The sequence below is a fragment of the Denticeps clupeoides genome, chromosome 3 (assembly GCF_900700375.1).
Source record: "Denticeps clupeoides chromosome 3, fDenClu1.1, whole genome shotgun sequence".
Classification (NCBI taxonomy): Eukaryota; Metazoa; Chordata; class Actinopteri; order Clupeiformes; family Denticipitidae; genus Denticeps; species Denticeps clupeoides.
Window position 1 is genome coordinate 26749438 of NC_041709.1, and position 22919 is coordinate 26772356.

At 42.2% G+C, this 22919-nt stretch overlaps 1 protein-coding gene across 7 annotated transcripts in view; it reads left to right on the plus strand.

Moving 5' to 3' along the window:
* LOC114786748 (protein phosphatase 1 regulatory subunit 29-like) overlaps positions 1–22919 on the plus strand; it is a 73120-nt gene that overhangs the window by 13463 nt on the left and 36738 nt on the right. For 2 of the 7 annotated variants that reach the window (XM_028974155.1, XM_028974157.1), the window contains exon 3: positions 17311–17367. The exons of 4 other annotated variants lie outside the window; for them this stretch is intronic. The gene's annotated coding sequence lies outside the window, so the exon portion shown is untranslated. Of the gene's footprint in view, positions 1–17310; positions 17368–18689; positions 19351–22919 lie in introns of those variants that run through there. One more of the 7 variants, XM_028974159.1, reaches the window with a different exon arrangement.

Below are 22919 nucleotides of genomic sequence, written 5' to 3' on the forward strand. Positions count from 1 at the left end.
GTACTTCTGGTTCATAGGCGAGTGTCTTACCCACTTACCTGGATTTAATGCTTATCAAGTGCTCAGTTTGCAGTGGTGGATACAAATGTGTATATTAAGTTTGCTTTTCTTCAAAGTGCTGCCTCATAGACAACAAACTGTGATGCACTGTGTGTGTTTTGACACCTCTGGTGGCTGCTGTTTTTTCCTTGGCCCATTTTTGGTAGTTCCTGACCACTGCAGAAAGGAGCTGCAGTTCTGCTTTCATCAACTTAAAAGACCAAAGAAAAGGTATTCTGTCATTCTACACGTTATTCTGCTACTTGTGATGAAAACAATAATGCTCTGAATATCACAGAGTAAGTAACTTTTACAGCCTGCAGCATGAAAGCATATGGTAGTACGTAGAATAGCCTGTATAGTGCATCAGGAAAGTATTCATAGTGCATCAGTTTTTCCACATTTTGTTATGTTAGAGCCTGATTCCAAAATGGATTAAATGCATTTTTTTCCTCAGAATTCTACACAGAACACCCAATAATGACAACGTGAAACAAAAGTTTATCTGAGGTTTTGGCAAATATATTCAAAATAAAAAAAAAAGAGAATCATATTTATCTGAAGAAAATATTCCTCAAAGTACAATTTGATTTTTTAAGAAGCTCAAACTTTCATTTGTGAAACAGAATTTGGTCCTCAGGCCAGAGAGTCTCTTACATAGACTACGTACATTCAAACTGCTCTTTACTCTTTAGCTACTCTACACTCTTTCCCATCAGCACAGTTTTAATAGCTGGATTTCTTTCTTCTTCTTGGCTGTGAAAATTAGGTGTGGGGTTAGAAGACTTCATTACAGTCCAAATGGACTTCATTACAATATAAAATCTTACTTGCCTTCCTGTACATCATTTCCTGGTCGTGTCACCTAGCCATTAATTAAAATCAGTTCTTCTATTCCTCTTCATAGAAAATTGGCTTTGGTTCTGCAACTGGCTATACATACACAGGAGATGGAAACCTCAAGAAGAACTGACAATGGGTTCGGACAATTATGTTCATATGAGACCATTCATATTGTATTTTTTTATGTATACTGAACCTGAATATGAATCTAGGAATGTTGTGCATTTTTATTTTAGTTCAGTTAAAGATGAGACGATTATTCCCTGTTAATCACATCGACATTTTGATTAGAGCTGCATATAGGTCTTCAGTTTTAGTGCAAAGTACAACTAACCATGTGCGTGGGGCCTGTTTGCTTGTGCCTGTAGTGTAATTATTTCCAAAACCCCAAAGCCCAGTTGGATAATGGATTGGATTAAATCATAAACATTTTTGCTCAAAACTAAAATCACTTTCTGACTGACATCAGACTATATCAAGTAATACAATTTTTTTTGTTACTCTGGATCAAACCCTCAGTTTGGATTGTTCAAAATGTTTGGATTGGATAACTTTGATCAAAAAGTTCCCAGCCATAGGATGGATAAAAATGTAAAACTGTTGAAATAAACATAATGCAGTATACAAACCACTATTTGCCCTATTACAGTATCATTTGCACAATAATTTTTACTTGGCACCTTTAGTATTCGTTTGACTGGTTTTAGTGCTGCCTGTGTCCCACTTTATGTAGCCTGGTTTGTCGATGTCACACACATGCACTTTGTTTAAATGTTACACGTAGCACCTGGTTCTGGAGAAACATTATTTTGTTATGTACCATATGTTCACTATGTCACTTGAACTTGTCCCATACACTCTTCTTAAAACCCCAAAAGACATAAGGTTTCAATGAGCTCTCTCCATTGCACGCAGACCCCCATGACATGTTCAACTTTTCATATTCTTGTACCATGGTTCTGTGTCGGGTGTGTTTTTGGGTCACCCATGTTTTCTTTTGCCAGGTGGTGTCCAAATTAAGGCAACTCGTGGTCTGGCATTATTCTTAACAAGTGTCCTAGCAATCTGAAATGTGATGCTCTGGTAATGCTCTTAGTTGGTTGTTTTCACAAACTCAAGTTGGATTGGGGTGGAGTTTATGCATATTTCTTTTTTGGAATTGTTGATGTTGAGTCCAACTTGCTGGCATATTTGTTAAATCCAGGAGAGTCCAGGTCTTCCAGCGGATGCTGGTTGTAATTCAGTCTATTGCGTGTAGAAAGGAGGACAGGAGAGATGATGCACCTCTGCCTTACTCCATACTGTAAAGTGAAAGTGAAGTCACAGCACACAGTGACAGAACAAAATGTATTCTATTAATTCACCTTCTCTATGTATCCTCTATGTAACCCATAACCCTAAAGGGTCAGTGTCATCATGGTGGTTTGGGATTTGAACCAGCAACCGTCTCATTACAGGTTCGCTTCCTTACCCGCTAGGCCACCACTGCCCCATCCTACCATGCTGTTCAGAGAACCATTCAACCAGAAATGGAGAAATATGTTCATTTAACTGGTCTTTTTATGCACATATGCACAATGTCATATAAACAGCTGTTTCCATAACCTTTAACACTTTGTGTCTCATACAAGTATATATATAGCAGAGGACTAGAATCTGCTGTCAGTCTGCATCAATTTAAACTCTGTATTTTATTTGAATATATCTTCTCTACTGTTTTACCTGATCATAATAATCTTTAATGAAAACTTTCTTGAATGCCTTTCCACAATTCTGAAGTTTCTTGTTGTTTGACTAGAAGACAGATGGTCAATTATTGTTTTAAGATGTTTGTAAGATGCTACAATGTCCCTCTGCTTTACAGAACAGATAACTACTGTTTCTGTATCTGTGCATGTACATATCTATTCATATGTATAACTAATCCTGTGTGTACACTCTGAAATGAAACAATACCAGGTTGTCCTCTACATACCATCTGGCCTAATTACAAGCTGTGAAGAATTCCTTGAAACATTCCCTATAGAACTGTTCCAATGGGCCTGCTGCCCAAAGAATACGCTTCCATCCCTCACCCTTCACGTCGCTCTACCTACAGCATACTTACAGCATACATACCTACCTACAGTGAAAAATATGGTTTACCTAAATAGCCTGCTCTCCATCTCACATTTACTGCCATACTATGACAAAACTGTCCCATCTGGAAATAGGCAATGGTGCTTACATTTCACCAAAGAATGGATCAAAGTCATTAGGATTATTGAATTATTGCAAGTGAAGTGAAGAGTGAAGTGAATTAAGGTTTGTAGGCATTTATAAATCAGCTTTGAAAAGGTCACTACTTTTAAAAAATCTGTTAAACATTTAATATATATTTTACAAAACACAAACATGCTTTTAGGCAAATTGCAAACACATTTTAAAGGTTTAGATCAATATGACTTAATTCACTGATACTGGGAGTTGAATTTTAATTAAGCCCAAGAAAACCTCTTAGAATAAACCCAATAGTTATTTCCGCCAGTGGCTGAGCCAGCACTATAAGGACCAGTGGTTGCCTTGCAAGTAGGGAATCGAACTTGTAATCAGACAGTTGCAGGTTCAAATCCCAAACCCAAGGTGCCACTGAGGTCCCCTTGTTCAAGGTTCCATCCCCACACGCTGCTCCCCGGGTGCCTTTCATGGCTGCCCACTGCTGGGTGATGCATGGTTAAATAAAATCACTTTCACAAAGCTCAGATTTTTTTAGACACAAACACATACATGGCGATGAAGAAGGACGCATACGCACGACGTCACAGGACGGGTTTAATACAGACTACACACGACAAGGGAACATCACCAGACAATGACCTAACGGCGAACAGACACGAACAGGATAGCTTTATACAATTATATGATTATGTACAGGTGAACACGATCAGGGAACATTGCAAAAGACTAACAGGAAACTCCGGTCTGAACTCCAGACCCGGAGTCACCCCTGCCGGACCAGATCATGACAACCAGATATGACACTAGGTTTAGTAATGAGCATGATGAGCATATATTGGGGAATTAAATTAAAGGGATTTCCTGATGATAATGATATTGTGATTAAGCTGGTAGTTTCGTTCATATAAATTCACATTTAGGGTTACCTGCATGATCAAACATTTGAACTGAACTTGATTTGTAATGGGTACTTAAGCCTCCTAAAAAAAACTAGACTAAATTACAAAAATGCACCATTGTTCAAAGAAAAGCAGTGTGGATAAGAAAGGACAATGAGAACATGAAGATTAAGCTGCTACATGGACTTTTTGAGGGCTGGATCAAGGAACAGGGCTCTCATATTCATTGAGAGAAAACTGTTCTCCTTTCATTTTTGTTTGACATTATTAGCTTTCTTTTGACATCCTTCTTCTTTGTGTTTGTCCACTTGTTCACCCCTTCAGCTTTTCTTGATTTATTCTTCAAGGAGTAAATCATCAGTGTTCGTCAAAGCTACAAAGGATGTGATTATGTCTGGAAAAAAAATGTAAACAGATCTTTTAAGTGTTTTCCTCATACCTTGCCTGGGCACACCTTGTAGACGTTTTTTGGGTGACATGAAACAATGTTATGCATGGACAACAGATCCTTTATTGATCCAACAAGGAAAACCTTACAGCAGCAATTTATAAGTAAAAAAATCACACATTTCACAAGAGCATATCAGCACAGTAAAAAAGAACATTAGTCACAACATTAGTATGACCTGTTAATTTTTATGTAGGTCCTACTCATGCTGTCATACCAGTTATTGCCTCCCATGTGGAAATTACACACAAACAAAAATGCAGTTACACTCTCTACTTCAATATACAGATAGCAAGTGTCTTGTTCTTATATATTATGTAAATCCTGAGGAAATACAGAATAATTATTTGAACCCCTGCTGATTTGGTAAGTCTGCCCACTAACAAAGAAATAATTACCCTATAATTTCAGTGGTAGGTTTATTTGAACAGTGTGAGACAGAACAATCCTAAAAAATGAATTTCATAAACATTACCAATTAATTAGCATTTTCATGAATTAAATACGTTTTTATCCCCTATCAAATCAGTGAGATTTCTTGTATTTGGCCACAAGCTTTGCATATCTCAGGGGGGATTTTGTCCCACTCCTCTTTGCAGATCCTCTTCAAGTCATTAATGTTTTGTGGCTGATGATTGGCAACTCGAACCTTCAGCTCCCTCTACAGGTTTTCTATGGGATGGTCTGGAGACTATAATAATAATGAAAACTATAACAAAATATCTCATGTAATATTGTTGACAAATAATACTAGACTAAATATGGTGTCCAAAAAAAAATGTTTTGTTGACAAGATTTACATTTACATTTAAGGCATTTGGCAGACGCCCTTATCCAGAGTGACTTACAACGTGCTTTCAAGTTACCATCGATGAAGAGATCAATTCTGGTTTACTAGGACCCCCAACTATGAATAAAATCTTTTTATTCACTCTGTTGTAGATTCTGTACACAAGTTTGACAATAAGAAAGTTACAAGTTAATCTAAATATTCTTGAGCTTGAGGAAGGTCTTGAGTGACTGAGCTGTTCTGACCTCGAGTGGAAGTTCATTCTACCACCGAGGGGCCAAGACGGAGAAGAGTCTAGATGAATGTCTTCCTTTTACCCTTAGCGATGGCAGGACCAGGCGAGCAGTACTGGAGGCTCGAAGTATACAATGTGCAGTGCGAGGTATAATAAGGGCTGTGAGGTAGGATGGTGTTACTCCATGTTTGTAGGCCAGCATCAGTATTTTGAGAATCTGATGCGTGCAGCTTTTGAGAGCCAGTGGAGGGAACGTAGCAGAGGGGTGGTGTGGGAGAATTTGGGAAGGTTGAAGATCAGTCGTGCTGCTGCATTTTTCATGAGTTGTAGAGGTTGGATGGTGCATAGTGGTAGACCAGCTGGAAGGGAGTTACAGTAATCCAGTCTTGAGATTACTAAGGACTGGGAGTTGAATTGTCTGTGCCATGTATCATTTTTGTCTTCCACAGGTCTTGATTAATAACCATAACAAATAAAATTATTAATGAAGCATCCCCATTCCAGAGGCGGTAGTGGTGGGGTTTACTGAACTGTAACCCTTACCTGTCATCTGAACTTGAGAGCCCTCCGTCTAATTAGCCTTTACCGGCTATTTGGGGGAATGGTAATCAGTCAACAAGCTCACACACACACACACACACACACACACACACACACACACACATATATATATATATATATTGTAAGTATTTTATAATTTGCAATTGGTTTTCTAAGACAAAGCTATTCGGTTTCTTGTGTGTATTTCTACACTAGCAACTGAATGTGTCATGACCGTAAGGTTACTTGTCCTTGTCCACCCCAGACACAGGGAACACGCAAAGTACAATTCAAATCATACACTTTATTTGTTGTTTAAAATATTCATGGATAATTCCAACTAAAATAAGATTAACATGCAATAAAATAAGTTTTACTTGACTGAAACTTTACTAGACTAAACAGGCCGCCAAACACAACTATAGAGTTGATGCCAAAGAAAACAATATCAGCCTCATCTGACTCAACACCTTCACCAAGTTCTCCTCTGAATCATTTAGATGTTTAGTGGCAAACCTGTACATGTGCTTTCTTGAGCAGAGCGAGCAGGATTTCAGTCCTTCATGGCGGGGTGTCTAAACACTATGTTGTCGCAACTGCCTTGAGATCTTTGACAAGTTCCTCCTGAGTAGTTCTGGGCTGGTTCCACACCGTATTTTAAATCAATAGCAAAATCTAAGCTTGCTCCTTGTCATTAAGATTTGCAGGCAGCTTTTGCCTTTCATGGCTGCCCACTGCTTAAAAGCAAAGGACACATTTCGTTGCGTCACCATGTGCTGTGCTGCAGTGTATCACACCTGTGACCCAGCCTGCAAGTCACCGTCCGTCCTGGTGCTTGAAAATGGAATGACATTGACTGACCAATCATAAGGATTTTCTTGGTGGATCCAACCCACTCAAAACAAGTTGTATAACCTGACTTAGAACACATCAATTCCTATCAGTTTATTATTAACACTTATTAAGGGAAATTATATGTATAATTAAGTTATGAAAAAGTGGTACATCATTGTAAAATAGACAGTAATAAATGAAATCCCCTGATATGAATATACGTTGTATGTGTGATGTTTGGATGTAGATGCCTGAGGAAAGGTAGTGTATGTGTGAGCTTTTCTTGATATATGGACTAGGGGGCGCCTCATACCTTGAGCAGCTTTAAAATACAACAAACTATATACAGTACAGGCCAAAAAGTTTAGACACATCTTCCCATTCAATGTGTTTTCTTTATTTTCATGACCATTTACATTGGTAGATTCTCACTGAAGGCATCAAAACTATGAACGAACACATGTAGAGCTATGTACTTCACATTTGTCCAAACATTTGTCCTGTACAGTACATATAGGGTACTGTGAAGAAAGTGAAGTGATTTTTTATCATAATGCATTATTTATATGCAAATTAGCGAGTGTCATCAGGGACGTCTACTGATCTTCTGGGTAAACTTCAGCTATATTCTGTAGGAGATTGTTGGCAACGCTGATCAGAACAAAGTACTCAAATAAGCAGAGGAACTGAAGAGTGAAGGACTGGGTTGGAGAGATAAATCGTGTTAAAGCAATGCTAATGTACTTAAGCTTGCCGATAGCACAGTTTCGCTGCAAGCTACAGCAAGGCAGAGCCACCGCAAGAGCTCATTAGTCTGAACAGGGGAGAATCGGTAAAGGGATTAGCCTGACATGGATTAGGGTATACGTCTTAAAATGCAGGATTCAGGACCAGCAGACAAACAGGCGGACGTGGAGTAGCATTGGAACGCTAGGCGAGGGAGTGAGGGAGCAAAAACCCATAGAGTGAGATGTGTATCCACAGGCATTCTAGAAAGTTCTTCAGTGGCTAGTTCTCATGAGTATGGTTCCAAAGGGAATGGTGTGTCATACAGTCCCTGTCCCTAAGTGTATAATTTTGCATGCTCATCCCATATGGATCCACAGTGTAAAATGTGCAAATTGGCTGACAAACACTAAATTGTTTGGAAAGGGTCTGTGTGTTTGCGTGTTGTGTGTGTTTTTTGATAGGAATTTTTCATACACTGTTTAAACCATCCAAGATTAGATACTTTATCTCAGATTATTGACCTTTAAACTCGCCTGGTTATGTTGGTTCATCACTTGAGGATTAGATACATAGATTAGAGGACAGAGCTGACAGAGATGACTTTACAAATCCATGCTCCTACAGCCTACATATGTTGAGACTAGATGATCAGCAAGTTTTTCATTGGTAAATATGCTCAGACTGTTAAATGTTACATTTTACACACAGTTTCAAAACATTTGCAGAGGTTAATTTAGGATGTGTAATATTTTCTCTCAAAGCATTATCTCTCTAAATAAGAAGATCATCTGGGCATGCTGAACAGTATTGGTGATAATTCAGAACTCTGAATTTGAAACTCTCTTTATATTTAATATATTGCACATGCGCGAGTGTGTAGCAGCTTGGTGCAGTTGCACCGGGTTTCCGGGTTTTGTGTGTTTTTCTTGTGTTTAATACTTTTTCTCTTTTGTCTATTTTATAACTTTTTTTTCTAAGTCAGTAAGTCTATTCTATTTTATTTAACTTCTATTTATTGTTATTTCTTGTTGTATTTTAATTTTTTTTTTTTTTTTAAACTTTTCTTCCTTCCTGGTAGATTAATTAATTAATTAATCTGATTAATCTGAGCAACTGTATAACCAAGAGCAATTTCCCTCTGGGATTAATAAAGTTCTTTGAATCTTGAATCTTTATTATTACTGGTGCAGTCATTTGCTTGCAATGGTGTTGCCATAGCTTTTCGTGCACATACAATGACTAAATCCTTGTTTACGTACAGAAGACTTGCTCCCAAGCCGGTCTGAGGTTTAGGATTTGTCATTATATATCCAAAAAGTGGTTTGAGTAAGTGACAGATCTAGTATTTGTCAATAATTGCATCGTGCTAAATCTAGATATTGCTGCCTTATGCGTGAAAATGGATTTCTGTGTGACTCCCTGCAACCCTGACCTGGATAAGCAATTTTAGAACAAGAATGGGTGGACCTGTCTGTGGCCATTAACAGAAATTACAGAAAGAAAAAGAAATTACAGAGAGGAAAAGTAAAAAGTCATTACATATCTCATAAATCATCTTTGTAAAATTACTAATGTTTTTTCCTCATTTATTTCAGTTCAAACTGACCCGCACTGTGTCATTTATCAGACTCTTATCCAGAGTGACTTTCAATCAGCAGTTACAGGGACAGTCTCCCTCCCTCAGGGATAAGTGTCTTGCTCAAGGACAAAATGGTAGTAAGTGGGATTTGAACTTGGGACTTGAATTTATGGTTCATAGGTGAACTTATTTGGCATAAAAAGTGACAGTTGCAAGATTCTAGATTGCTGCATATTAATTCATAAGCAGGATGCTTGTAACAGAACCTTTTGTCAGTTGTAGTTAGATTAATTGAATTTCATGATGGAAGTTAGTATATACAACCACCTATCAGGTGCACTTGGTCGCTATGATTCTGGTCATTTTAGTGTAATACCTTGTAAATCAGGCTCCAATTGAGTGAACCAAGACTATACTAAAGCACTGAACTGTCAGACATTTATCATGCTAAAATAAATTATGTGCAGGTTTTACCTCAAGCAAGACACTAGCAATAAAATGTCTGTGAGGTATTGTTGGCATAAATACTTCCATTGCTCTATGAGTTCTACCAAAATAAACTTTATGTGGGACAGAGTGGGATTTTGACACCAGCATCTAATCTCTTTAGAACAGATCTGTGTCAAATCATCTTTTCTTCTGAATTAGAAGCATTCAGATATATAAACGTGTTTTGCTGACTTCTTGCTTAATATCTGTGTCGCACCTTCATTTGCTTCACTTCTCTTCGCTCCTTTTCTCCCTCTCTTTTGGAAAAGCAGCTATGGCATACAGACGTCAGCTTAATATTAGCTAAAACCAGAGCCAGCACAACATCATACTAATATTAACTTATATCTATGCAAATTGGCTTTCTTGCCATTCAACCAGCATTTCAAATTAACTCTAAAAAATGATGCTGCTCATTGTACCTTTTTTTATTTTCTTGTCACCTACAGCAACATTAGATTAATTTGAAAAAAGGAGCCATCTTAGTACAGTTAATACTCAATTTAATCATAGTTGACTTGAAAATGCAACACAACAATTTTTCCACTAATACTTCTTCATTATCATAGGAAATGACATATCTTACTACTTCACTCATTGTAACTGGTCAGCCATAAACAATGCTTTTTAATTATCAATTTTTTTGCTTTTGCTTGGAGTGGCAAACCTGTGATATTAACTAGACCCCAGGCTGACCTGAATTGTGCACCCAATGCAGTCTCAGTTGTTTGAGAACTGGTTGTTGATTCTCATTGTCATTTATTTCACAAGGACTAGACATACAATGTTGCACTGTCCTTGTTTCATCTAAACTGCACAGTCATTTTTAGCTCAGGGCTGAAAAGTAATATGAGGATGTTTTTTCAGACAAACCTCATCCATCATCTTTACTTCAGTCTCATGTCATGGCTTTGCACAAAAGTTAAAGCCTTTAAACCTTTCATCAGGCACTCTCTTTTATAACTCCAAATTCAGCTTTGAAATCTTTCCCAGGATCCTGCTAATTAACAACCCACCAACAAGCTTATCATTATCTTATTAGCTGGGCTTATATAATGAAAAAAGGAATTATCAGACACCTTAAGCTTGCATAAAGTCATCTTTTTTTAATATTCTTTTCCTTTCTACAAAAGATCAACTGAGCTCAAGGCAACATTTCATATGAATTCTTATGAAACATCATTCACATGTTTATTTTGGCCAACAACTTTTTTTCATTGCCTATGGGTGTTCAGTCCCTTTTTCAACATTATATTACCTTTTGTCACGTTGGGCTGGACATGGCGAGGAAGAAGGATGCATACGCACGATGTCACAGGACAAGGGTTTAATACATAATGCACACGACAAGGGAAACATCACCAAACAATGACCTGACGGCGAACAGACATGAACAGGATAGTTTTATACAATTATAGAATTATACACAGGTGAACACGATCAGGGAACATTACACAAGACTAACATTAAACTCCGGTCCGAACTCCGGACCCGGAGTAACCCCTGCCAGACCAGATCATGACACCTTTTTATTGTACTGCGATTGGTTTTCCTTTGATTCTTTGTCATCATATATTTCTTTCTTATGAACCTATTCTCCTCTTAGATTCGCAGCTCCTTCCATTTTTAATAACAGTATCAATATTTGACCAGAACAGTTGTCACCATTGCCTTGGTGGGTGATTAAAGTTATTACTGGGGTATTTTGCCCCTCTGAATACTATAACACAGCAGAATGCCTTTATATCAAATAAGTAACATTTTGCCAAAGCAAATTTTTCCTAGGAAAATTGAAGGGGTTAAGACTATGTGAATGGAAATGCCCTTTCCTGTAAACAAATCAGTAAAGAATCAAAGCAGTGTGAGGACACAGAGCTAAGGTGGAGAGGACAATGAGCAACTGGGAGTGGATGCAGCAGCGAGGAGGGAGGTGGCCTGTCATCATTTGAGATGCTGGAGAGGAACTGGAGGCGCAGGGTGTAAAAAACATGGAAAAAGGAGAATTCAGCAGATGAAGAAAGGGAAGACAGGGGTAGCCATCATAGAATTGCATTGACCTTGTTTATCTGACTCCATTAATTATTAGCAATGTATTTAAACTCATCGGACACAAAGAGACATGGCACAATAAAATGAACAGTTACAAGAATGAACAGTTTTTAATTTATTAACACAGGTAGATAAAAAAAGAGAAAGTGGGATAGAGGAAGAGAGAGAAAAGCCGGGAACCAAGCTTCAGAGAGGCAGATTGGCCTAGGAGAAACAGGGGGAGAGAAAGGCCCAGAAACTGAGGGGAACCCCTGAGTTCCCAATGGAGGAGGAAAAGAAGAGGCCACAGCTTTTAAGAGAAAACTCTTTTATACTCGCCATTGTCACATGATTCCATCCATGTGACCGGGAGCAACACGGAGATGAGGTAACGTGACTCGCATAAATTGGCAAGATGGCCAGTCATTGATTGGCATTCGTCATTTCGACATGGCTCCTTCTCCATATCAACTCGTAAGATTATCCAGTTAATCTCCTCACCTCTCAACTCTTCCCTCTCATCCTGTCCCTTCCCAAATTCAGCCTTAACGGCTCACACCAGCTCTCGATCTCATATTAAACAGGAGGAAACTTACCTGCCTCCTTGCGTCCACTCGCACCAGGGTTTCTTGTTTCTGCCAACATCATGTTCTGGTCCTGCCCTGGTACCCTGATAGAATGACTGAGCCCTCTTTTAACCCTTTGGAATTCGCTGCGTTATGTGATCAAATGGCTCGGCAGGCCACCCTCATTGAATGTTTGTCGCAGGAGGACTCCGGGGTGGCCGGGAACTTCATAGACCATAATTTTGTCAGACTGCATCAAATCCCCACTGAATTCCTTTCGTCTCCCTTCACCATCACCTTCGTGGACGGCCACACGCCTGCAGGTTTCTTTTGGTTTGTTTCCTTTATTTTGGCCCTCGTGACATTTCTTTTGTGTTATTAAATAAATCCCTTTGTTTAGTATGTCCAGTATATCAGCCCGTGGGTGAGACAGTTATCTTGGAGCACTGACTTTTAAGAAGCTCTACCGCCATTGCTTGAACTGTCTTGTAACTTGTTTTAAACTGCATTATCTTGAATATATGTATTGTGAAGCCGCATAACTACCTGCAGCTAGATGACACTGATTTAGTGTAAGTACAGAATGAGCCATTTCCTGTGTACAGTATTTCATAGGTAAAGGAAGTGTTTGAAGGAAGTGTTCGCCTTGATCATTCATGATCTCCCAAATATATGTAATCAAAGTTTGGAGTGGGTAAAGGCCAGAGAAAGACTGTGGTAAATGCCAGGGAATTGTAATTGTCTTTGTACAATATCCAGGGCACATGGGCTTCCTTTCTAGTCAGATGTATAAATTCTGGGATAAAATATAATCCTAACAATAAATAAATCAATTAAAACGGGCATGAGGTAGTATATATCTCCATTTAGCACTGATTTGTGTTCAACTGAATTACAGTAAACAAGATGTGAAGAGATAGGAGTATGGCCAATTCTGATTGTAAGTCGCTCTGGATAAGGGCATCTCATAAATGCCGTAAATGTAAATGTAAAAATGTAAATGATTTTGAGACAACGTCACACAGTTTCTTAGTTTCTTAAATGAAGTGTTAGGATTGACTGCAGCTGTGCTCATCACCGGTGGCCAATTCTGACGGCGCATAAAACCCCTAGATTTCCGCCCCTTCGAGAGGGACGACATTTTCGTGAACTCATTCGTGAACTTGACTTCCCCGGGTGAATGTCTATGTTTTGAGTTCTGACAATCAGCACACGCCTGCGGGTTCGTTTATGTTCTTTATTTAAGTTAAATCCTTTTGGCCACAGCGCCATTGTTTATTTGTGTTTATTTTTTGTTTATTAATGAAACCCCTTCCCAACATGTCACACCTCTGCGCTTCCTTCCCCCGTAAGTCCGTAGTCGTGACTGAATGCCGGAGATCTACCCAAAAGCGCAGGGGTAAAAAGAAGCAGAGAAGGAATACGGACGCAGCCGAGCACGGGCGCCGGAGGAGAGACACGCCGCCCGTTCTGGTAGAGCGATTTCTCCCCGATGAGCCACGACGCGCGGCGACGCATGATGACGTCACCCCCGGGAGAATCCGCGACACCCGGAAGCGACAACGTCGTCGGGTGAGTGGGCGGAGCGAAGACGGTGGAGTCGGCAGCAGCGAGGAAGTGACGTGGGCAGACAGCGCAGAAGAAGCGACCCCCACGATCTTCGCCATGTCGAGCCAGGAACTCTGCGCTCTGCAGGCAAGGCTCCCCGTGGACTGGGACGACATGGACGATGACGACCACGAGAGCACGAGAGACGCGAGTTGTACTCCGCCCATCGCACCCATCCACAAGTGAGGAGGTGGGCAGGCTCCAGCCCGAATGGCCAGATTACTGCCCATGGGAGATGATTGCGGCATGGGTCCAGGATGTCCGCAGGGTGGACGACCCTCGGAGTCACCGGTGGGAGGACACGGATGACGAAAGCGGCGATGACATGGTCTGTGCCGGGAAGGCTCCGCCCATTGCGTGCGTCCAAGATCATCGGGACATCCGTGATTACCCACGTGACTTCCGGAGGGGGTCACGGACGACGACGAGAGTGACTAAGAGAGTGTGCCCGTCCCAGATCGTCGTAAGGTCCGTGGAGACCAATGTCCCTCCCAGCAGTGTGAGGACAGCTGGTGGAAGAGGGCGACAGGAGGTCTGCCTCACGGGGAGTACGCCTTCCCAGCTCCGGTCGCCAACCCGCCTTCCCACTGCCCGGACGTTCCCCAGCTGAACGGCAGCGCAGCACCAGCGCCCCCACCTGCTGGAGAAGACGTCCACTACCCTCCATGGCACACACCCACCACCATCTCCAGTGACGTGCCCAGCCCCGTGTGGGACAGCCAAAGGGTCCCAGGACCCTTAAGTGGGGCAGCAGACACTGATGAGATCACCACCATCCTCACGTGTCTGACTGGGTCAGCATGGGGCTGGAGCGCAGCCCTCGGGCAGCAGGGAGAGACGGACAGAATGAGTTATCGGGGCTTCCAGCAGAGACTGAGGGCGGAGTTTGAACGGCCAGAGCCTGAGCCAGGGATCGAACTCTGCCCCTCCACCACGTCCAGCGCCAGTCAGGATCCGGGGCAAGAAGACCCAGCACTGGCGGGCGATGAAAAGGTCGCTCCTCCCAAGATCCTGGCTGTGCCCCCTGAGGAGGTCCCGGAGAGCCCAGAGAGGGAGCCAGAGTGTGTGCGTGCGTGGCATTTGTGTCCGTATGTCGCCCCCACTTCCCCTCTTTGTGTCCACCAGATGGCGACCCAGCAGCGGAGCCGTACCCCAGGCAGGGAGTTCCCAACCTGACTGCACCGGTCCAAGGTGGACGAGCCCCATAGTACCCCTAAGTCCAGCCCGGGGGGGGGGTGCTCCCCCAAATATTTTTTTGGGGGGGTGCAGTTTGGGTTGGGGGCTCCTCCTGAGGGGAGGGTGGGGAAGCAACAGAGCTGGATCCTCCGGTAGCCGGTATGGAGGGCGGGCCAGGCATGGGCCTGTGTCTGCCTCCAGGGGGGTGGAGCGCCACAGAGCCCCCCGGTAGGCATGAGGACCCAGCTGGGACAGGCAGGAAGAGGGCCTGCTTGTCCCAACGGACGCAGAAGGGGCTAGCCGGATGGTCTGGCAATGCCCCTCTCTTAGCACCAGGGCCGTGCAGTGAGAGGGGCTGCATAGTCCCAGAAGGCACCAGCCTGGGGTGCCTGGAACGGTCACCGGAGGCTCCGGGGCCACCTCCCTGCACGGTGCAGGGAAAGACTCAAGACTCGTCAGAGGGGACATGCGGAGACGGGGCCTGCACGTACCCGGATGGATCGGCCCTGATTTTTCTGTGCGGGTCCGGGGCCGTCATGCGGGACCACGCCGGGGAGCCAGGCCGAGGGTCCGGGGCCGCCATGCGAGCCCACTTCCCCGAGTGAATGTCTTTATGTTTTGAGTTCTGGCAATCGCCACACGCCTGCGGGTTCATTTATGTTCTTTATTTAAGTTAAATCCTTTTTGGCCACCGTGCCGTTGTTTCTTTGTTTATTGTTTGTTATTAATAAAACCCCTTCCCAACATGTCACACCTCTGCGCTTCCTTCCCCCGTAAGTCCGTAGTTGTGACATGAACAGTTAAAAAAAAGTTGTCTTTATTGCAATTATTATACATGTAATTATTGCAGTGAGTAATTATTTTGTGACAAGCAATCAAACCGAATGGAAATATTTATGTCAATTGAATTGTTTTTAAATAACTGGCTGAATATCATATTAATAAAGGTCATAAGAACCAAGCTCTGTGACACTCCACAAATTAGATGAACTGTGATAGTGATGAATGTTCAGAAAAATTATTTAAGCAGTGGATAAATCAATCATATTAAATTAAACAGGCAGATTATTTAAAAAAATATATCTGAGCAGAAAAAAATTTTTAACACCTGTTTCATGCACTTTGTATAGTTGTGGTGAACAAATGTGAAGGCAAGTTTATTACCAGGGAGCCAAAATCAAAACATATACCACATGGATAATCCAAACAGGCAGTAAATAAGGACCTGGTGAAGATGCTAGTGCAAAGGGAACCACACATTCATTTGCATTGCTCTTGGTACTTGGGTTGGTCATTAATTAACTGAATCTTCATTATTTTGTGTATTGATAGTGGATCGCCTGGAGGTGTGAACATTCATTCATCTCTCGATCTGATTATGATTATCAATGCATCACGAGGCATCCCATATATTTTCTACATGGCTTTACATAATGTTTTCAAATACGAGAGGTGAGGTCTCGTTCACTTGTGTGGATGCTTTGATTTGCTCAGAGTTCAGTCCGATGCCACCTGATGCCACATGCCTGGTTCAGACATCTGTGGCATCACGTGATCGCGGACTGAATGCAGACAGTTTTTCTGCTCATTGTAGAAAATCTAGAGCCGCTGTCAGAACGAACATGGCATGTGCTGTGCTCGCACCAAGGTTTTCCCTTCTTAAAAAATAGCGAGTTGAGCTCAACAGGCTGTGCTTGCCACGGGTCTCAGCATCAACAAAAAAAAGTGTGGATTTCTAAACTCCTGTTAAGAAGATAATGCTGTGTTGTAGATCTCTGGGCAATCTGGGCAAGACAAACAAGTGTGTGTTTGTGTGTTTCAAAGGGGCAAACAAACACTATTCCGCTCTGAGCCTATTGGTTGCATGAAAATTGAACTTGCCTGCATCTCGATGCATCGATTAATAGCCCATATACCCGTCCACTACCACTACTGCTTTTTAAAAAGGAGGCTTTTTATTAATTTGCACTGTAAAGTCAATTTGGCCATTTTTTGGCCCTCAGAAAAGGAACCATTATGTGTGCCTAGGGTGTTGTTAGGTGTGTAATTTGAGATATTTTATTAATATTGATTGGACTTTGACACCCAATTCACTGTTGAATACATAACCTTGCCACCAAGTTTGTACTGCAATTCACACATTTCTTTTCTTATAATATGTACTTGTTTTTCATGTCATCTTTGTCAATTTAAGCAAAAAAAAGTTTTGGTCCATACTTTCTTGGGATATATATTGACCACTCACCATTTCTTTTTGCTTTCTTTTCTCTTCTCTCTCTATTTGTTCCAGTTCAGTCAGTGAAATAATTGCTCTGAGGCCTGCAAACTACTTGATCTGTAAACGGCAGTAAGTAGAGGAACATTTTGTTACCCCTTGCTCTCTAGTGGTCTGTGGAACATGCTGAGCCTACAGACCAAATTGAATTAGATAACCCAAGTCACCATTTACACCATTGTCTCTTAATGATGCATTGATGATTTCAAAAAGGAATGAGGAAACCATCGACTAAATGTATCCCAGTAGGGCTAAGGGCTACTTAGATATGTCTATCCTGAAGTGTTGGGTATGGGGGAAATATTCGACCTCAGGTGGACAAGGTTGATGCTGTCCAGCCACTACAAAGAAGGGGGCACAGTCATTTCTTGCGTTAGTCGGGTAGTGTAGAAGTTTTATCCCCAATTTCTCTGCACGGACAGCAGTTCTGACTGATTTGACACCTAAAGCCGGTCCCAATAAGCTGGTTTGTGGCAGCACATTCCTGAGGAGTTGACCTAGCTTTCACCTTCGAGGAGGACACGTCGGGTGTGGGTTAGGCGTAGTGCTGTTACAGGGAGATGGAGAGGGCAGGAGCACTATATTAGTCATAAGCTGTCACGACGCCGAGCTGACGGGCGAAGGAAGCGCAGACGTGGGACAAGGATTTATTAATAAACAATAAAGGAACACAAACAAAACCAGCGCGATGGCTGAAAACAGGTGAATGAAGTGGGATCAACATAAACTATCCCGCAGGTGTGTGCCGGTTGCCAGAACTCAAAAGGTTGCCAGGTAAAATAAAAAGGTCAAGTTCATTCAACTGAGTCCACGAAAATGCAGTCCCTCCAAAGGGGCGAAGTCATAGGCTTTTAACAGCTGTCAGAATTGACCTCAGCTGGCAACCTCACCTGGAGCCTATCCTGACAGAGCCCCCCCTCCAAGGGCTACCAAATACGTCACCTCTGTCTGGTGCCTTCTGGGCACATGCAGCCCCTCTCGCTGCACGTCCCTGCTGGCAGAGTGGCCAGCCTCCCTCCCAACACCGCGGAGGGAGGCAGTCCCAGAGCCTCCGGCGACCATTCACGGCACCCCTGTCTGGTGCCTTCTGGGATCGCGCAGCCCCTCTCGCTGCACGCTGCAGTAGTGGTGGTAGTAGCCTAGTGGGTAACACACTCGCCTATGAACCAGAAGACCCGGGTTCGAATCCCACTCACTACCATTGTGTCCCTGAGCAAGACACTTAACCCTGAGTTGCTCCAGGGGGGACTGTCCCTGTAACTACTGATTGTAAGTCGCTCTGGATAAGGGCGTCTGATAAATGCTGTTTCTTTTCTTTTCTTTTCTTTGCACGTCCCCGCTGGCAGAGCGGCCAGCTTCCCTCCTTGCACCATGCAGGGAGGCGGTCCCGGAGGTCCCAGGAGGCCCTCTTCCTGCCTGTCCCAGCTGGGTCCTCATGCCTATCAGGGGGCTCTATGGTGTTCCATTCCTCTGGAGTTGGACGCAGGCCCATGCCTGGCCCGCCCTCTTCACTGGCTACCGGAGGACCCATCTCCGTCGCTTCCCCACCCACCCTCCCCTCAGAAGGAGCCCCCAACCTGAACTGCACCCCCCCAAAAAATTATTTGAGGGAGCACCCCCACCCCCGGCCACTGGCGCTGGGTGTGGTGGTGGGGCAGAGTTCGATCCCTGGCTCAGGCCGATCAAACTCCACCCTCAGTCTCTCCTGGAAGTCCTGAAAACCTCCCATCGCTCTCTTCCACCAGCTGTCCTCACACTGCTGTGACCTTGTGACGATCCGGGACAGGCACAATGGGCGGAGCCATCCCGGCACCGACTGCCTTTCATCACTCTCATCATAGTCCGTGTCTCCCTTGTCTTCCTCGTACCCCGGAAGCCACGTGGGTCATCACGAACGTCACGATGATCTTGGGCAGAGCCGTCCCGGCCCCGACTGCCCACCAAACCACGTCATTGTCGCTTTCATCATCCGTGTCCTCCCACCGGTGGCTCTGAGGGTCATCCACCCTGCGGACATCAGAGCTTAATACCAAGCCAAAACAGCTTAAACTATGGGTATGTGTCCATTCTTGGTTCAGCTCCTTTGGAGGATGCATTTGTAATAAGTGATCCTCCGTTTGCTGTGCTCATCCGATAAAGGCTTGGTTGTCCTGTCTGTCCCATAATTTTTTCAGAACAAAATAACAAAAAAATGTTCAGCCAGTTCAAATATCAAACCCCACTTTCTACCATTGCGCTCTGGATAAAGATGTCTGCTAATTGTCATAAATTTAAATGTAAAATCTAATTCCGATTTTGCTTTACAGATTTTCAAAAGTATGTTCTTTTTTGTGTATATAATCTTAATTTCAATAAAAACTACTTTTACGATAAGGTGATATTGTCCAACTCTGTAACTCTGCCAGAGAGTATATCAGTCCTGTGTTGCTGTTCAAGCTTGACATTATATGTCGGGATAGAGGGTAATGTTTGCATTACTCTGCAATGATAAACTGATGTGATGATATGACGTCCATATCTTCATTCCTAAAATCTGTCACTTTTGTGTGTGTTTGCCTGACTGCAGATCATTTGCAGACCAGCTCACAAACCACTAAACCCCTAATTATAAATAATCTAGAGCAGTGCAGGCTCAGATATTACCCCACTGCAATAATTCTATGTGGTATCATTACCGCACCTGATTTGCAGCAAGTGCAAATGAAGCATTCATAAAAACTGATCAACATCATTTTGAATTCTTAGACTGATTGTAAATTTGCTTGTTTTTATAGCCTTTTGCTTGCTTATTGTCATTTAAAGAAAAATATATCTTTCTGTCCTATTTATAAAACTAATTAAATACAGACAGTGTGTGACACAGGACACTTTGATAATTGCTCAGCCTGTCATCCCCAAACTGTTTGTAACTGGTGTGAGCTACAAAATGAAGGCAGGCTGAAGGCAGGCTCACCATCTTTTGTGAATATTTCCTGTGAATTTTGCATTTATTTATTTGTTTATCTATGCTTGTGCATATTTTCACTCCACTTTTGTGACTTTTTTTTAGTAATGGGGGAATAATGAGCTATCCATGTGTTTGGTATTAAGCAGTGGATTGTCACAGATATAGACCGGCTGATTTGCACTGGACATTGTGTCAGTAATGGTCTGGCATTGGGCCACAGCGATGTCAGTCTGACTTGAGAGCATCCCAGTGCTTACTTGGTTTGACACTAACTGCTCTTGAGAATTCATAGTACAGTGCAGGTTGGCCAAATATGACAGAAACGAGGTGTGAGCAACAGAGTAAGGTTGCCAGGGAGAAGAGTAGCTCACATAAAGCTGCCCACACAATAGAACCGCTGTTTCCTTTCATTTATTTTTTACCCTTCCTCTTGTTGGACCATGTTTGATCCCCTTAGATTAACAGTCAAATGGGTAATGTATCCTGTGCAGGTCCCTTTGTTCCTTCATATATTTTCTCTCCCTTCACTACCACCACCCGACCAGGAAAGAGGAATATTTCCCTTTATGTCTTCCGATAATTACTTTTTCTCTTTTGCTCAGATTTATATTTATATCTCTTTCCTGTTCTTCCATGTACCCCACACTCTAGCTTCTATACGAAATCTTGCACTCTTTTCTGGTTCCTCCCAATCCACTCGTAGTTGTCTGACTCACTGTTCTTTTTCCATGCTAGATTGAACATCCCAGCTCAATAAAATGTGATTTAAAAAAAATCACATTAACTCAAAAAAACAGTGCACAAGACTGGTGCAAGAGAATGTTGAAGCCTTTACATTTATGGTATTTATCAGATGTCCTAATCCAGTGCGACTTACAATCAGCGATTACAGGGACAGGGTTAAGTGTCTTGCTCAGGGACACAATGGTAGTAAGATGGGTTTGAACCTGGATCTTTTGGTTCATAGGCGAGTGTGTTACCAACGAGGTTACAACCACACTAGTAGCCTTTAGACAGGACAAATGATATTGTAGGACTCCTAACTGGTTTCAATCACATAAGTTTGTGATAATTGACAAAGGGGATCTAAGTAACTACTGTTGGGTGGCTAAACTTTCCATGAATATCTCCTTACATTTACAGCATTTATCCGATGTCCTGGAGACATTTGGAAAGGTTTTATTCCTTCTCTTTAGATAATCTTAAATGCCTTAATAAATGTTCATGTTAGTGGTCTTGAAAACTGGACAATTTGAGCAACACACATTGATCTATAGCAGGCTGGGAAATGTCATTTCTTTCGAAGTGTCATGCCAGTGAGCTGACGGGGGAGAGAAGCGCAGAGGCGGGACATTCGGGAAAGGGATTTTATTACAAAAAAACACAAATCAACAAGAGCAGCGTGATGGCTGAAAAGGGAGATAAAGGGGAACAATGTAAACTAGCCCGCAGGCGTGTGGCGATTGCCAGTCAAAAAGACTGACACAAAGTTGCCAGATCCAGATCACAACAGAGTTCACTAAAATGTTGCCGCTCCCGAAGGGGCGGAAATCCCCAGCTTTTAAAAGATGTCCTGATTGGCCACACCTGGCAACATCAGTTGTGGCCAATCCTGACACGAAGTCTGCAACCTTTTAGATTTTAGTACTCATGGTACTTTTACTCTACATAGAGTTATTATTATAATTATTATTTATTTTTATTATTTAGAGTGGTAGAAGCCTAGTAGTAGCCTAGTGGGTAGTAGACTAGTGGGTAACACACTCGCCTATGAACCAAAAGACCCAGGTTCAAATCCCACTTACTACCATTGTGTCCCTGAGCAAGACACTTAACCCTAAGTTGCTCCAGGGGGACTGTCCCTGTAACTACTGATTGTAAGTCGCTCTGGATAAGGGCGTCTGATAAATGCTGTAAATGTAAAATAAGGTAGTCAGACTGGCAGAAAGACACAATTTGATCGCAAATACAGAATATGAATAAAAATAGTAAATGGTAAAAATTAGTATAGAGCAGATATGTACAAGGGAGAATGTAGAATTGACTGACATATAAATACAAGGGCTAACATGGCCAGTAGCCAAATGTCCAGAATCCTAGTTATGGTGACAGCATGTAGAGTGACAGTGTTAAAAAACCTGTGGTATGAAAGATTTCCTCACCGTGTCTGCAGAGCAACTGATAGTGAGGTGCAGAGGGTGGAGGGCATTGTCAATCATGGGGGTCATTTTCTCTGTATCTGACATCTTTGTGTTATTGCATATAAATGATTCTTTAATTATCACATGCTATGGCATCTTACTATGGCATCTAATTATTTTTTTCCAAAACAACAGTGTGTTTTTTCTTTTTTTCTTTCAAGTAGCATCCATTGTCAAAAAATATTAAATGAACTTTCAATATTCAGGAACATTTGTTATTGTCTAAACTACAGTACAGGCCAAAAGTTTGGACACACCTTCTAATTCAATGTGTTTGCTTTATTTTCATGACCGTTTACATTGGTATATTCTCACTGAAGGCATCAAAACAATAAATGAACACATGGAACCCACAACTCTACGTCCATACTAAACCATTCTGACATAAGGAGGATGAAGTGTGAAGCAGTCTGGCTCAGAATGGGGGGTGCATGGAAAACCTAATCCTATTTGTGGGGAGAAACAGGACTAGTTTA